General features: G+C 52.8%; 1 protein-coding gene across 2 annotated transcripts in view; it reads left to right on the forward strand.

The window, feature by feature from the left end:
• Nucleotides 1-1,300: 1,300 nt before the first annotated feature.
• LOC116956798 (phospholipid scramblase 1-like) overlaps nt 1,301-15,809 on the forward strand; it is a 58,243-nt gene continuing 43,734 nt past the window's right edge. Inside the window, exon 1 of one of the 2 annotated variants that reach the window (XM_076063643.1) lies at nt 1,301-1,346. The gene's annotated coding sequence lies outside the window, so the exon portion shown is untranslated. Of the gene's footprint in view, nt 1,347-10,432; nt 10,707-15,809 lie in introns of those variants that run through there. The other variant, XM_076063644.1, reaches the window with a different exon arrangement.

Here is a 15,809-nt window from a genome sequence, read left to right on the forward strand (position 1 = left end):
GAAATGGAACAGATGGAGATTAGTCCACCCACGGCGTAGAAGGGAGTGGGAAATGGAACAGATGAAGATTAGTCCACCCACGGCGTAGAAGGGAGTGGGAAATGGAACAGATGGAGATTAGTCCACCCACGGCGTAGAAGGGAGTGGGAAATGGAACAGATGAAGATTAGCCCACCCACGGCGTAGAAGGGAGTGGGAAATGGAACAGATGGAGATTAGTCCACCCACGGCGTAGAAGGGAGTGGGAAATGGAACAGATGGAGATTAGTCCACCCACGGCGTAGAAGGGAGTGGGAAATGGAACAGATGGAGATTAGTCCACCCACGGCGTAGAAGGGAGTGGGAAATGGAACGGATGAAGATTAGCCCACCCACGGCGTAGAAGGGAGTGGGAAATGGAACAGATGGAGATTAGTCCACCCACGGCGTAGAAGGGAGTGGGAAATGGAACAGATGGAGATTTGTCCACCCACGGCGTAGAAGGGAGTGGGAAATGGAACAGATGGAGATTAGTCCACTCACGGCGTAGAAGGGAGTGGGAAATGGAACAGATGGAGATTAGTCCACCCACGGCGTAGAAGGGAGTGGGAAATGGAACAGATGAAGATTAGCCCACCCACGGCGTCGAAGGGAGTGGGAAATGGAACAGATGGAGATTAGTCCACCCACGGCGTAGAAGGGAGTGGGAAATGGAACAGATGGAGATTAGTCCACCCACGGCGTAGAAGGGAGTGGGAAATGGAACAGATGGAGATTAGTCCACCCACGGCGTAGAAGGGAGTGGGAAATGGAACGGATGAAGATTAGCCCACCCACGGCGTAGAAGGGAGTGGGAAATGGAACAGATGGAGATTAGTCCACCCACGGCGTAGAAGGGAGTGGGAAATGGAACAGATGGAGATTTGTCCACCCACGGCGTAGAAGGGAGTGGGAAATGGAACAGATGGAGATTAGTCCACTCACGGCGTAGAAGGGAGTGGGAAATGGAACAGATGGAGATTAGTCCACCCACGGCGTAGAAGGGAGTGGGAAATGGAACAGATGAAGATTAGTCCACCCACGGCGTAGAAGGGAGTGGGAAATGGAAGAGATGGAGATTAGTCCACCCACGGCGTAGAAGGGAGTGGGAAATGGAACGGATGAAGATTAGTCCACACACTATCCTGCACCGCCTCCTACCTGGCAGATTGCACCTCCTGCACGCCCATGGGAACAAAAACGTTCACGCTTATTCGGTGCCCCTCCCCCCCCTCTTCTGCTCCCCGTGTGTTTTTTTTTTGCAGAAGGACGTGGATCTGTCCAAGGACGACCTGCTTGGGGACATCTTGCAGGACCTACAGTCTGAGGTGGGGTTGTTGTACGCGTTCGTCTGTGTGCGTGTGCGTGATCTGGACAAGGTCCCATCGGTGAGCTCCTCCGGCCGGCAAGGCTACGTTGGCTGGGTCGTGTAGCCCGCGTGCCCAGCCACCGCATGCCGAAACAGCTTTTGTTCGGCCGGATCGAGGGGGCTAAGCGGGCGCGGCACGGGCTAGAGAAGAGATGGAGTGATGTGGTACAGGAGGACGTGGAGCTGAGTGGACTTGCCGATGACTGGTACCAGCGGTGTCAAGGTCGGCCTTTGTGGAGGAGGCTCGTGAAGGACGCTACTGGGCAGTTGGAGGTAGTCGCCCTCCAACAACAACGGAGGGCGGAGGAGCGACGCTCACAACAACGAGCGAAGCGCCGGGTGGCTAAAGCACAGCAGGTTGGCACAGTAGGGGGCACAGGTGGTGGTGCATCAGCCAGTCATCTCACTCAGTCGACCTGTGGCACCTGGGTCTGCCCCGTGACCTCCTGCCAGTGGGCGTTCGACACTTCACGTGGCCTCAGGGTGCACATAGCCTGGCACAAGCGTCGTGGTGACGTCACCGCCACTTAGTGGCGAATGGCGGTTGTTGTTGTGCGCGCGTGTGGCGGTAGTGGTAGTAGCGGTGAGCCGTGCTGCGCTACGAACCCGGCATAGGCCCGAGTTCGATTCCCGCTCACGGCCACCCAACAGCACCACTGACGGATATCTGAACCGGCCCTGGGCCTCCCCTAGGTCGACTCAGCCTCAAACGAATAACCTGGTGAGGTTGTGTTTGCCTGGCTCTGTCACTCCGGAGGAAGCTCTGGGTCTTCTTGTCCACAGCGAAATATGAAACCCTCACCCCCCCCCTCCCCGCCTTTAAAGCAACGCCTGCCAACTTCTTGGGGCTGGCCTTCGCGAATTCCGACCCTGGGTTTAACAAATTCAGGATTACAGCACAGCTGTGCAGTGAGCGACTTCAGGCACAATGAACACACACGGCCACGCACAGCCGACCCATCTACGCGGCCCCATTGTCGGCGTCTAACTACACGGCTGGCGGACTAATGTAGCGATGACGACGATGGGAGCCGTGCAGGGGATCGGCCACGCGGCCGGACGACGAGGAGAGAGGCGATGACGGCGAAGACGGCGACGGCAACCAAAACCCCGGGACCCCCACGACAGCCCCGAACCTCCGCTCACGTCCCCCCTTTATATACTCACCGGCGTGGCCAGGCCCCGCCTCCGGCCACGCCCACCTTTATATACTCACCGGTGTGGCCAGGCCCCGCCTCTGGCCACGCCCCCCTTTATATACTCCCTGGCGTGGCCATGCCCCGCCTCTGGCCACGCCCCCCTTTATATACTCCCCGGCGTGGCCATGCCCCGCCTCTGGCCACGCCCCCCTTTATATACTCCCCGGCGTGTCCATGCCCCGCCTCCGGCCACGCCCTCCTTTATATACTCCCCGGCGTGGCCAGGCCCCGCCTCCGGCCACGCCCCCCTTTATATACTCAAAGGCGTGGCCATGCCCCACTTCCGGCCACTCCCCCCCTTGATATACTCCCCGGCGTGGCCAGGCCCCGCCTCCGGCCACGCCCCCCTTCTAGAACCTTCCAGCAGGTTCCCGGAGCTTCCCGACCCGTGTATAGGTGTGGAGTGACTGTGTGTGTGTAGGTGTGCGGAGTGACTGTGTGTCTGTGTGTGTGTGTAGTGACTGTGTGTGTGTCTGTGTGTGTGTGTCTGTGTGTGTGGAGTGACTGTGTGTGTGTAGGTGTGGAGTGACTGTGTGTGTAGGTGTGCGGAGTGACTGTGTGTCTATGTGTGTGTAGTGACTGTGTGTAGAGTGACTTGTGTGTGTAGTGACTGTGTGTGTCTGTGTGTGTGGAGTGACTGTGTGTGTGTGTCTGTGTGTGTGGAGTGACTGTGTGTGTGTAGTGAGTGTGTGTGTGTGTAGGTGTGCGGAGTGACTGTGTCTGTGTGTGAGTAGTGACTGTGTGTGTGTAGTGACTGTGTGTGTGTAGTGACTGTGTGTGTCTGTGTGTGTGTCTGTGTGTGTGGAGTGACTGTGTGTGTGTGTAGTGACTGTGTGTGTGTAGGTGTGCGGCGTGACTGTGTCTGTGTGTGTGAGTAGTGACTGTGTGTGTGGAGTGACTTGTGTGCGGAGTGACTGTGTGTGTGTGCGGAGTGACTGTGTTTGTGCGGAGTGACTGTGTGTGCGGAGTGACTGTGTGTCTGTGTGTGTGTGTAGTGACTGTGTTTGTGCGGAGTGACTGTGTGTGTGTGTGCGGAGTGACTGTGTGTGTGTGTGCGGAGTGACTGTGTGTGTGCGATGTGTGTGTGCGGAGTGACTGTGTGTGTGTGCGATGTGTGTGAATGCGGAGTGACTGTGTGTGTGCGATGTGTGTGAGTGCGGAGTGACTGTGTGTGCGATGTGTGTGTGTGTGCGGCGTGACTCTGTGTGTGTGATGTGTGTGTGCGGTGTGTGTGTGCGGAGTGACTGAGTGACTGTGTGTGTGTGTGCAGAGTGACTGAGTGTGTGTGCGGTGTGTGCGGGGTGTGTGCGGTGTGTGTGGGGTGTGGGTGTGCAGAGTGTGTGTGTTGAGTGACTGTGTGTGTGTGTGCGGAGTAACTGAGTGTGTGTGTGTGCAGAGTGTGTGTGTTGAGTGACTGTGTGTGTGTGTGTGCGGAGTGACTGAGTGTGTGTGTGTGTGCTGAGTGTGTGTGTGCGGTGTGTGTGTGTGTGTGCGGTGTGTGTGTGTGCGGTGTGTGTGCGGAGTGACTGTGTGTATGCGTGCTGATTGACTGTGTGAGTGTGTGTGTGCGGTGTGTGTGTCTGTGCGGAGTGACTGAGTGACTGTGTGTGTGTGTGTGTACGGAGTGACTGAGTGTGTGTGTACTGAGTGTGTGTGTGCGGTGTGTGTGTGTGCAGAGTGACTGTGTGTGTGTGTGCGGTATGTGCGGTGTGTGTGTGCGGTGTGTGTGTGCGGTGTGTGTGTGCGGTGTGTGTGTGCGGTGTGTGTGTATGTGTGCAGAGTGACTGTGTGCGTGTGTGCGGAGTGACTGTGTGTGCGGTGTGTGCGGAGTGACTGTGTGTGCTGAGTGAGTGTGTGTGTGCTGAGTGAGTGTGACTGTGTGTGTGTGACTGTGTGTGTGTGACTGTGTGTGTGTGACTGTGAGTGTGACTGTGTATGTGTGTGACTGTGAGTGTGACTGTGTGTGTGTGTGACTGTCTGTGTGTGTGTCACTGTGTGTGAGTGTGTGTGAGTGTGTGTGAGAGTGTATGAGAGTGTGTGTGACTGTGTGTGACTGTGTGTGACTGTGTGTGTGTGACTGTGTGTGTGTGACTGTGACTGTGTGAGTGTGTGTGAGTGTGTGTGTGTCTGTGTGTGTGTGAGTGTGTGTGAGTGTGTGTGTGACTGTGTGTGTGACTGTGTGTGTGACTGTGTGTGTGACTGTGTGTGTGTGACTGTGTGTGTGTGACTGTGTGACTGTGTGAGTGTGACTGTGTGTGTGTGTGACTGTGTGTGTGTGTGACTGTGTATGTGTGTGAGCTGCTGGGTTCGATTCCCGCTCACGGCCAACACCAGTGACGATTATCTGAACCGGTCCTGGGCCTCTCCTAGGTCGACTCAGCCTCAAATGAGTACCTGGTGCGGTGGATAAAAATATCGCCACTGGGGAGACAAAGGCGGTCGGGCGTGGTGCTGACCACCCACCCCCTCGTGTACCGTTCCGGCCTTCATAGGTGCTCGTTAACAGCACTTGCCCCTACAGTCTGTTAAGGCTACACGGGGGATCTTTGTCTTTGTGTGTGAGCTGCACGTGTCTCGCTGTGCAGTCGACGTCGCACTCAGGGGAGACAAAGGCGGCCGCGCTTGGCGCTGGTCACCCAATCACCCCCTGGTCGCCGTTCGACTTGCCGATCTTCGTAGGCGCTGCTGCTACTTGCAGGCTACACGGGGGATCTTTGTCACGTGACCGTACACAATGGGAATCGCGGATTCACTCCGTGACCTTAAACAATGGGAATCGCGGATTCACTCCGTGACCTTAAACAATGGGAATCGCGGATTCACTCCGTGACCTTAAACAATGGGAATTGCGGATTCACTCCGTGACCTTAAACAATGGGAATCGCGGATTCGCTCCGTGAACTTAAACAATGGGAATCGCGGATTCACTCCGTGACCTTAAACAATGGGAATCGCGGATTCACTCCGTGACCTTAAACAATGGGAATCGCGGATTCGCTCCGTGACCTTAAACAATGGGAATCGCGGATTCACTCCGTGACCTTAAACAATGGGAATTGCGGATTCACTCCGTGACCTTAAAAAATGTGAATCGCGGATTCGCTCCGTGAACTTAAACAATGGGAATCGCGGATTCACTCCGTGACCTTAAACAGTGGGAATCGCGGATTCACTCCGTGACCTTAAACAATGGGAATCGCGGATTCGCTCCGTGACCTTCAACAATGGGAATCGCGGATTCACTCCGTGACGTTAAACAATGGGAATCGCGGATTAACTCCGTGACCTTAAACAATGGGAATTGCGGATTCGCTCCGTGACCTTCAACAATGGGAATCGCGGATTCGCTCCGTGAACTTAAACAATGGGAATCGCGGATTCACTCCCTGACCTTAAACAATGGGAATCGCGGATTCACTCCCTGACCTTAAACAATGGGAATCGCGTTTGCGATGTCGGTAAGGCGCACAGCCGTTTCAATGCGCGCACATTTAAAACAAATCTAAGTGTTTGTGTTTCTCCCTTGTGATGGGACTTTGTAGGATGAACTTTGAGAGATTTATAATTGGCACGGGGTAACCAATACGGTCTGAGTTGGTCTGTAACAAGGTCGCAGTGTAGTGTATAGTAGTGGTGTATAATAGTGTAGTGTATAGTAGTGTAGTGTATAGTGTAGTGTATAGTAGTGTGGTGTCTAGTAGTGTAGTGTATAGTAGTGTATAGTGTAGTGTATAGTAGTGTAGTGTATAGGAGTGTAGTGTATAGTAGTGTAGTGTATACTAGTGTATAGTGTAGTGTATAGTAGTGTAGTGTATAGTAGTGTAGTGTATAGTGTAATGTATAGTGTAGTGTATAGTAGTGTAGTGTATAGTAGTGTAGTGTATAGTAGTGTAGTGTATAGTGTAGTGTATAGTAGTGTAGTGTATAGTAGTGCATAGTAACTTTGTAGGATGAACTTTGAGATGTATATGGGGCACGGTGGTGACTAATAAGTTCTTAATTGGTCTGTAACAAGGTAGTAGTGTCGTGTATAGTAGTGTATAGTGTAGTGTTTAGTGGCTTTGTAGGATGAACGTTGATGTTTATAATGGGCACGTGGTGTCCAGTAAGTTCTTAATTGGTCTGTAACAAGGTAGTAGTGTCGTGTATAGTAGTGTATAGTGTAGTGTTTAGTGGCTTTGTAGGATGAACGTTGATGTTTATAATGGGCACGTGGTGTCCAGTAAGTTCTGAATTGGTCTGTAACACGGTAGTATTGAAGTGTATAGTGTTTAGTGGCTTTGTAGGATGAACGTTGAGGTCAATAATGGGCACGTGGTGACAATAAATTATGAATTGGTCTGTAACAAGGTAGTATTGAAGTGTATAGTGTTTAGTGGCTTTTTAGGATGAACGTTGAGGTTTATAATGGGCACGTGGTGTATCAATAAGTGCTTAATTGGTCTGTAACAAGGCTGGCCACTGATGACGCCTCGTCAGGCCTTGCGAATGGGTAACCTCGTGCGGGCGAATGGTGATGAACGTCGCCACCTGCGGAGAGACAAAGGCGGCTGGGGGCGTGCGTGCGTGCTTGCCCGCCACCGCCATCACCAGCCACGTGTTTCATTTCCGCTTAGCAACAAGCCTCCCCCGGCTGTCCGGATAGGGGCAACATGGAGCGGATGAAGGCACCCACTTCGTGAATGGGCGCGTGCGTGCGTGTGGTGAGCTCAAGGTGGCTTTCGTGAGCTACCCAATCGATGATCGGGATGTGTGCTGGGTTGGGTCGCGTGAACGTCAACGCGTCGATGAGCCCGCCCGCCTGGTGATGCCGCTCGTTGCGACTGGCGAGACGTCGTGCTCAAATTGTCAATGTGGTGGTTGTGGTGGTGGTGTTGGTGGGGTTTCTCTCGAACACACAACCGGTGTAGTGCTGTATTTGTGTGCTACACTATACACTACACTATACACTACACTATACACTACGCTATACACTACGCTATACACTATACACGATACACTACACTATACACTACACACTACACTATACACTACACTATACACTACACTATACACTGCACTATACACTACACTAAACAATAGTACACTACATTATACACTACACTATAGACTAGTACACTACACTATACACTACACTATAGACTAGTACACTACACTATACACTACACTATACACTACACTATACACTATACTATGCGCTAAAACACTACACTATACACTACACTATGCACTACACTATACACTACACACTATAACTATACACTATAACTATACACTACACTATAGACTACACTATACACTATACTATACACTGTACACTACACTATACACTAGTACACTACACTATACACTATACTATACACTACACACAAAACTACACTATACGCTACACACGACACTACACTATACACTACACTATACACTGCACACTACACTATACACTGCACACTACACTATACACTGCACACTACAGTATACACTAGTACACTACAGTATACACTACACTATACACTACACTATACACTACACTATACACAATACTATACACTAGTACACTACACTATACACTACACTATGAACTATACTATATGCTACACTATGCTTTACACTAGTACACTAGACTATTCACTAGACTATACACTACACTATACACTAGTACACTACACTATACACTACACACAACACTAAACACTACACTATGCACTACACTATCCACTCGTACACTACACTATACACTACACTAAACACTACACTATACACTACACTATACACTGGTACACTACACTATATACTACACTATGCACTACACTATACACTACACTATACACTAGGACACTACACTCTACACTACACTCTACACTACACTCTACACTACACTATCCACTACACTATACACTACACTATACACTACACTATACACTACACTATACACTAGTACACTAGACTATACACTACACTGTACACTACACACTACACTATACACTGCACTATACACTATACTATACACTAGTACACTACACTATACACTCCACTATACACTGCACTATACACTATAGTGCACTACAATATACACTACAATATACACTACACTCTACACTAGTACACTACACTACACAGTACACTAGTACACTACACTATACACTACACACTCGTGATGTACTAGTAACGAATTGGCCAAGGTTCTGTCTACGAGACGCAAAGCCTCTTACTGACTGGCTGGTGCAGGTGGTGGCGAGAGTTCACCACTCAACATTTACACTTTCACGCTAACCTCCACATGGCGATCTTAGCCTCTCGGAGTTCACGACACTACCGTCTTCCGTTGCTGAAGTGGGTCCGGCCACATCAACCCCAGCCAGCCACATCAACCCCAGTCACATCAACCACAGCCAGCCACATCAACCCCAGCCAGTCACATCAACCCCAGCCAGTCACATCAACCCCAGCCAGCCACATCAACCACAGCCAGCCACATCAACCCCAGCCAGTCACATCAACCCCAGCCAGTCACATCAACCCCAGCCAGTCACATCAACCCCAGCCAGTCACATCAACCCCAGCCACATCAACCCCAGCCAGTCACATCAACCCCAGTCAAAGACTGGGGTCCCCCGTATAGCCTTAACAGACTGTAGGGGCAAGTGCTGTTAGCGAGCACCTATGAAGGCCGGAACGGTACACGAGGGGGTGGGTGGCCAGCACCAAGCCCGACCGCCTTTGTCTCCCTAGTGGCAATGTTTACACACCGCACCGGGTACTCATTTGAGGCTGAGTCGACCTAGGGGAGGCCCGGGACCGTTCAGATAATCGTCACTGGTGTTGGTGGCCGTGAGCGGGAATCGAACCCGGGTCGCCAGGTTCATAGCGCAGCGCGCTAACCGCTACACTACCGCTCCCCTGAAATGAGTTGCCTGGGTGAGGCGCGTTAACATCGCCACTGGGGGGACAAAGGCGGCCGGGCGTGGTGCTGGTAGCCACCCACCCCCTCGTGTGCCACAGCGCCGGTAGCCCTCATAGGTGCTGCCCGCTAACAGCACTTGCCCCTGCAGTCTATTAGAGGCTACACGGGAGATCTTTGTCTGTGTCTACCTTCATAGGTTGCTGCTACCCGCTACTAACAGCACTTGCCCCAGCAGTCTGTAGAGGCTACACGGGGGACCTTTGTCTGTATCTACCTTCATAGGTGCTGCTGCTACTCGCTACTAACAGCACTTGCCCCTACAGTCTGTAGAGGCTACACGGGGGACCTTTGTCTGTGTCTGCCTTCATTAGATAGTCGCTACGAACAGCACTTGCCCCAGCAGTCTGTAGAGGCTCCACGGGGGATCTTTGTCTGTGTCTACCTTCATAGGCGCTGCTGCTACTCGCTACTAACAGCACTTGCCCCAGCAGTCTGTAGAGGCTACACGGGGGACCTTTGTCTGTGTCTACCTTCATAGCTGCTGCTGCTGCTGCTACTGGCTACTAACAGCACTTGCCCCTACAACCTGTAGAGGCTACACGGGGGGTCTTTGTGTCTCTCGATGCTGGTGTTGGAGGCGAGGGCGTGGCTCCGTTCCTGTGACGTCAGCACTCTCTTCAGTGAGTGTGGGTGATGGGCAAGTCGGGGTGGAGGTGTTGTGTGTGGAGTGTGTTGTGTGTGGGGTGTTCTTCGACTGTGTGTGTGTGTATCTTGGGGAGCGGTGGTGCAGCGGTTAGCGCTACGCTTGCGCTATGAACCTGGCGACCACACCCGGGTTCGATTCCCGCTCACGGCCAATACCGCCAGTGACGATTATCTGAACCGGTCCCGGGCCTCCCCTAGGTCGACTCAGCCTCAAATGAGTAGTACCTGGTGTAGCGGTGTGTAGTAAGCATCGTCACTAGGGAGACAAAGGCGGCCGGGCGTGGTGTTGGCACGCCCCTCGTGTGCATTGCCGGCCTTAATAGGTGCTCGCTAACAGCACTTGCCCCTACAGTCTGTTAAGGCTACACGGGGGGTCTTTGTCTTTGTGTCTTGGGTATGCGTGCACCAACTCACTTGGGTGGTTTTCACTGTGGTGCCTGGTCGAATATTTTTCATTTATTTTATTTATTTTCACCAGCAGGCCGGGTTGAAGGATCTGGACACAGTCCCATCGGTGAGCTCCTCCGGCTGACCGAGGCTGCGTTGATCGCAGAGGACTCACTCCGAATCAGTCGAGCGGCATTATATTTTCATCGGCTGCGTAACGCTGTGTTGAAGCTACCCGGTTTGTCGCTCCGCACGAAGCTTCGGGTCTTCTCGGCCACGGTCATTCCATCCCCTCTCTACGCTTGCGAAACGTGGACCCCCCCCCCCCCCCCCCAATGGAACATCGTCGCCGGTTAGAAACATTTAGGCTAGCCTGCCTACGATCCATCCTGGGTTTAACCTGCAGGCTGGATTGTGTGAGGAGCTCACAAATCCTTGAAAGATCTGGGCAAGGTCCCATCGGTGAGCTACTCCGGCGGGCAAGGCTGCGATGGCTGGGTCATGTAGCCCGCATGCCCAGCCACCGAATGCCGAAACAGCTTTTGTTCGGCCGGATCGAGGGGGCTAAGCAGGCGCGGCACGGGCTAGAGAAGATATGGAGTGACGTGGTACAGGAGGACGTGGAGCTGAGTGGACTTGCCGATGACCGGTGCCAGCGGTGTCAAGATCGGCCTCTGTGGAGGAGGAGGCTCGTGAAGGATATTACTGGGCAGTTGGAGGCAGTCGCCCTCCAACAACAACGGAGGGCGGAGGAGCGACGCTCACAACAACGAGCGGAACGTCAGGCGGCTAAAGCGCAGCATGTTGGCACAGTAGGGGGCACAGGTGGTGGTGCAGTGTTGAGTTTACGGGCAGTGTTGAGCCTATGGGCAGTGTTGAGTCTATGGGCATTGTTGAGTCGATTGTGCAGTGTTGAGTCTACGGTGCAGTGTTGAGTCTATGGTGCAGTGTTGAGTCTATGGTGCAGTGTTGAGTCTATGGGCATTGTTGAGTCTATGGTGCAGTGTTGAGTCTATGGGGCAGTGCTGAGTCTATGGGCAGTGTTGAGTCTATGGGCAGTGTTGAGTCTATGGTGCAGTGTTGAGTCTATGGGGCAGTGTTGAGTCTATTGTGCAGTGTTGAGTCTATGGTGCAGTGTTGAGTCTATGGTACAGTGTTGAGTCTATGGGCAGTGTTGAGTCTATGGGCAGTGCTGAGTCTATGGGCAGTGTTGAGTCTATGGGCAGTGCTGAGTCTATGGTGCAGTGTTGAGTCTATGGTGCAGTGTTGAGTCTATGGTGCAGTGTTGAGTCTATGGTGCAGTGTTGAGTCTATGGTGCAGTGCTGAGTCTATGGTGCAGTGCTGAGTCTATGGTGCAGTGTTGAGTCTATGGTGCAGTGCTGAGTCTATGGTGCAGTGCTGAGTCTATGGTGCAGTGTTGAGTCTATGGTGCAGTGTTGAGTCTATGGTGCAGTGTTGAGTCTATGGTGCAGTGCTGAGTCTATGGGCAGTGCTGAGTCTGTACGTTGAACTTCCTTCACGCCGTACGTAGCCAACCGCGCCAATCTGCGGGCGCGCGTGGTCGTGGATGGGTGTAAAGACAATGGGGGGAGGGGAGGGTGGGAGGGTGGCTGATCGATAACCGGGTGCGGTCGAGAGAGTGTGGGTGGCAGGGGGCGATGGTCCTCCACCTATCGATCAGCGGCGTTCGGCATCACAGCAGTGTTGATGGTCAGCGGCAGTGACGCTTCCCTAGCGCAGCGAGCTGACCCTTTCCCGGTGATCGCCGCTCGCTCCCGACCATAAATGACGTCACGCGATTTTGGACGATTTTTGACCCCCCCCCCTCAAATATGACGTCACAAAGCTCTGCCCCCTCCGCCCCCCCCCCCCCCCCCCACACACACAAAATAAAACCTGCTTCAAATCGCTTTAAACTATTGTTGTCATTCATATTCTTAGTTTTTTCGGTAAAGTCACGTTGAAGGGAAACAACAAAATAATAAAAAAATATATATAAAACAATAAAAAATTCTCACGACGTTTCGACCATAACACAAACGGTCATCTTCAGGTGTGTCGACCGTTTGAGTTATGGTCGAAACGTCGTGAGAATTTTTTTATTGTTATATACATATTATTATTTTGTTGTTTCCCTTCAACGTGGTGACTTTACCGAAAAAACTAGGAAATATGAATTGCTGCAGTCACGAAAGCTTTAAATCAAAATTTATTGTTGTCATTGTTAGCGCGTATTTATTTGTGATGTTGCAGGAGAAAACATTTATTTTAAAAAAAAGTCTGTTTAATTAAGTAGGCTGTCCGTATTTGTTTATAAAGTTGCGCATTTTGACGTGACGTCACATTTCTCAAATTCCGCCCCGCCTCGCCCTCGTCACGTGACGTCACGCATCGTCACAAATGTCTGACCCCCAGGTGCGTGACGTCATTTACGGAAGACCCCCCCCTTGGCCGGAGGCTTGCGAAAGGATTTTTGCCTGCCTGGGTTAGGCGGTGGAATGTTGAATGGGGAATGGGGGTGGGTCGTGGTTGGGGTTACGTTTTTGTGGTTGTTGGTAGTAGGAGTCGCTTCGAAGCCGCTTGGCAGCGGCTTCCGTCATCCGACAGGCCCGGAGGGAGTCGAGCGGAAGTCTTTGTTGTTGGTGAATGTTTATGTTGCATCATCATCATCATCACGGTGGCTAGGAGATGTTGACTACCTCGCCAGGCACGCAGGAGGTTCGTGGGTTCAATCCCGATCCCAAAGCCTGAATATTTGGAGTCTGCGCGTCTCTCATCATCATCATTACGGTGGCTAGGAGATGTTGACTACCTCGCCTCGTTTACAGGAGGCCGTGGGTTCAATCCGACCCCAACGCCTGACTATTTGGAGTCTGTGTGTCTCTCTCTCATCATCATCACGGTGGCTAGGAGATGTTGACTACCTCGCCTCGTTTACAGGAGGCCGTGGGTTCAATCCCGACCCCAACGCCTGAATATTTGGAGTCTGCGCGTCTCTCTCTCATCATCATCACGGTGGCTAGGAGATGTTGACTACCTCGCCTGGCACGCAGGAGGTCGTGGGTTCAATCCCGACCCCAGTGCCTGAATATTTGGAGTTTGCGCGTCTCTCTCTCATCACCATCACGGTGGCTAGGAGATGTTGACTACCTCGCCAGGCACGCAGGAGGTTCGTGGGTTCAATCCCGACCCCAAAGCCTGAATATTTGGAGTTTGCGCGTCTCTCTCATCATCATCATCATGGTGGCTAGGAGATGTTGACTACCTCGTCTGGCACGCAGGAGGTCGTGGGTTCAATCCCGACCCCAGTGCCTGAATATTTGGAGTTTGCGCGTCTCTCTCTCATCACCATCACGGTGGCTAGGAGATGTTGACTACCTCGCCTGGCACGCAGGAGGTTCGTAGGTTCAATCCCGACCGCAAAGCCTGAATATTTGGAGTCTGCGCGTCTCTCATCATCATCATCATCACGGTGGCTAGGAGATGTTGACTACCTCGCCTGGCACGCAGGAGGTTCGTGGGTTCAATCCCGATCCCAAAGCCTGAATATTTGGAGTCTGCACGTCTCTCATCATCATCATCACGGTGGCTAGGAAATGTTGACTACCTCGCCTCGTTTACAGGAGGCCGTGGGTTCAATCCGACCCCAACGGCTGACTATTTGGAGTCTGTGTGTCTCTCTCTGATCATCATCATCACGGTAGCTAGGAGATGTTGACTACCTCGCCTGGTATACAGGAGGCCGTGGGTTCAATCCCGACCCCAAAGCCTGAATATTTGGAGTCTGCACGTCTCTCATCATCATCATCACGGTGGCTAGGAGATGTTGACTACCTCGCCTCGTTTACAGGAGGCCGTGGGTTCAATCCTGACCCCAACGTCTGAATATTTGGAGTCTGCGTCTCTCTCTCATCATCATCACGGTGGCTAGGAGAATGTTGACTACCTCGCCTGGTCTACAGGAGGCCGTGGGTTCAATCCCGAGGTCAAAGCCTGAATATTTGGAGTCTGCGTGTCTCTCATCATCATCATCATCACAGTGGCTAGGAGATGTTGACTACCTCGCCTGGTCTACAGGAGGCCGTGGGTTCAATCCCGACCCCAGTGCCTGAATATTTGGAGTCTGCGCGTCTCTCATCATCATCATCACGGTGGCTAGGAGATGTTGACTACCTCGCCTGGTCTACAGGAGGCCGTGGGTTCAATCCCGACCCCAACGCCTGAATATTTGGAGTCTGCGTGTCTCTCATCATCATCACGGTGGCTAGGAGATGTTGACTGCCTCGCCTGGTCTACAGGAGGCCGTGGGTTCAATCCCGAGCCCAGTGCCTGAATATTTGGAGTCTGCGTGTCTCTATCTCCCCCCAGCCCATAGTCGTGTCTCGTTGCCTGCGAAAAAAAAACAAAAAAACGAACGAAAATCTGTTTGCCTATTAAGTTGTAAAGCCATACGCAATGTTGCCGTGCCACAAGCAACTCCTAGCCCCCCATTCCCCTTCCCCCCCCCCCGTCTCCTACCCCCCCATTCCCCTTCCCCCCCCCCCGTCTCCTACCCCCCCCCCCATTCCCCTACCCCCCCCCCCCCGTCTCCTACCCCCCCCGTCTCCTGCCCCCCATTCCCCTACCTCCCTACCCCCCCCTCCATTCCCCTACCCCCCCCGGTCTCCCCCCCCCCCCCCCCCGGTTCCCTACCCCCACCCCCTCTCTGTTAGGCCCCAACCTGTCGTGCCCAGTCACAGCGACGTCTCGTTCCCGTTCCTCCTCGTGCCGGTTCCCTACCACAACCCCTACCACTACCACAACCCCTACCACTACCACAACCCCTACCACTACCCCTACCACTGTCACTACCACTGTCACTACCCCTACCACTACCCCTACCACTGTCACTACCTTAACCCCTACCACTACCACTACCCCTATCACTGTCACTACCCCTACCACTGTCACTACCCCTACCACTGTCACTAACCCTACCACTACCCCTACCACTGTCACTACCCCTACCACTACTCCTACCACTACCACTGTCACTACCCCAACCCCTACCACTGTCACTACCCCTACCACTACCCCTACCACTACCACTGTCACTACCACAACCCCTACCACTACCCCTATCACTACCCCTATCACTACCCCTACCACTACCACTGTCACTACCCCAACCCCTACCACTGTCACTACCCCTACCACTACCCCTACCACTACCCCTATCACTACCCCTAC

Source organism: Petromyzon marinus, unplaced genomic scaffold, assembly GCF_048934315.1.
Source record: "Petromyzon marinus isolate PM22_M1 ecotype Great Lakes invasive population unplaced genomic scaffold, UKy_Petmar_22M1.pri1.0 PM_Scaffold_17, whole genome shotgun sequence".
Classification (NCBI taxonomy): Eukaryota; Metazoa; Chordata; class Hyperoartia; order Petromyzontiformes; family Petromyzontidae; genus Petromyzon; species Petromyzon marinus.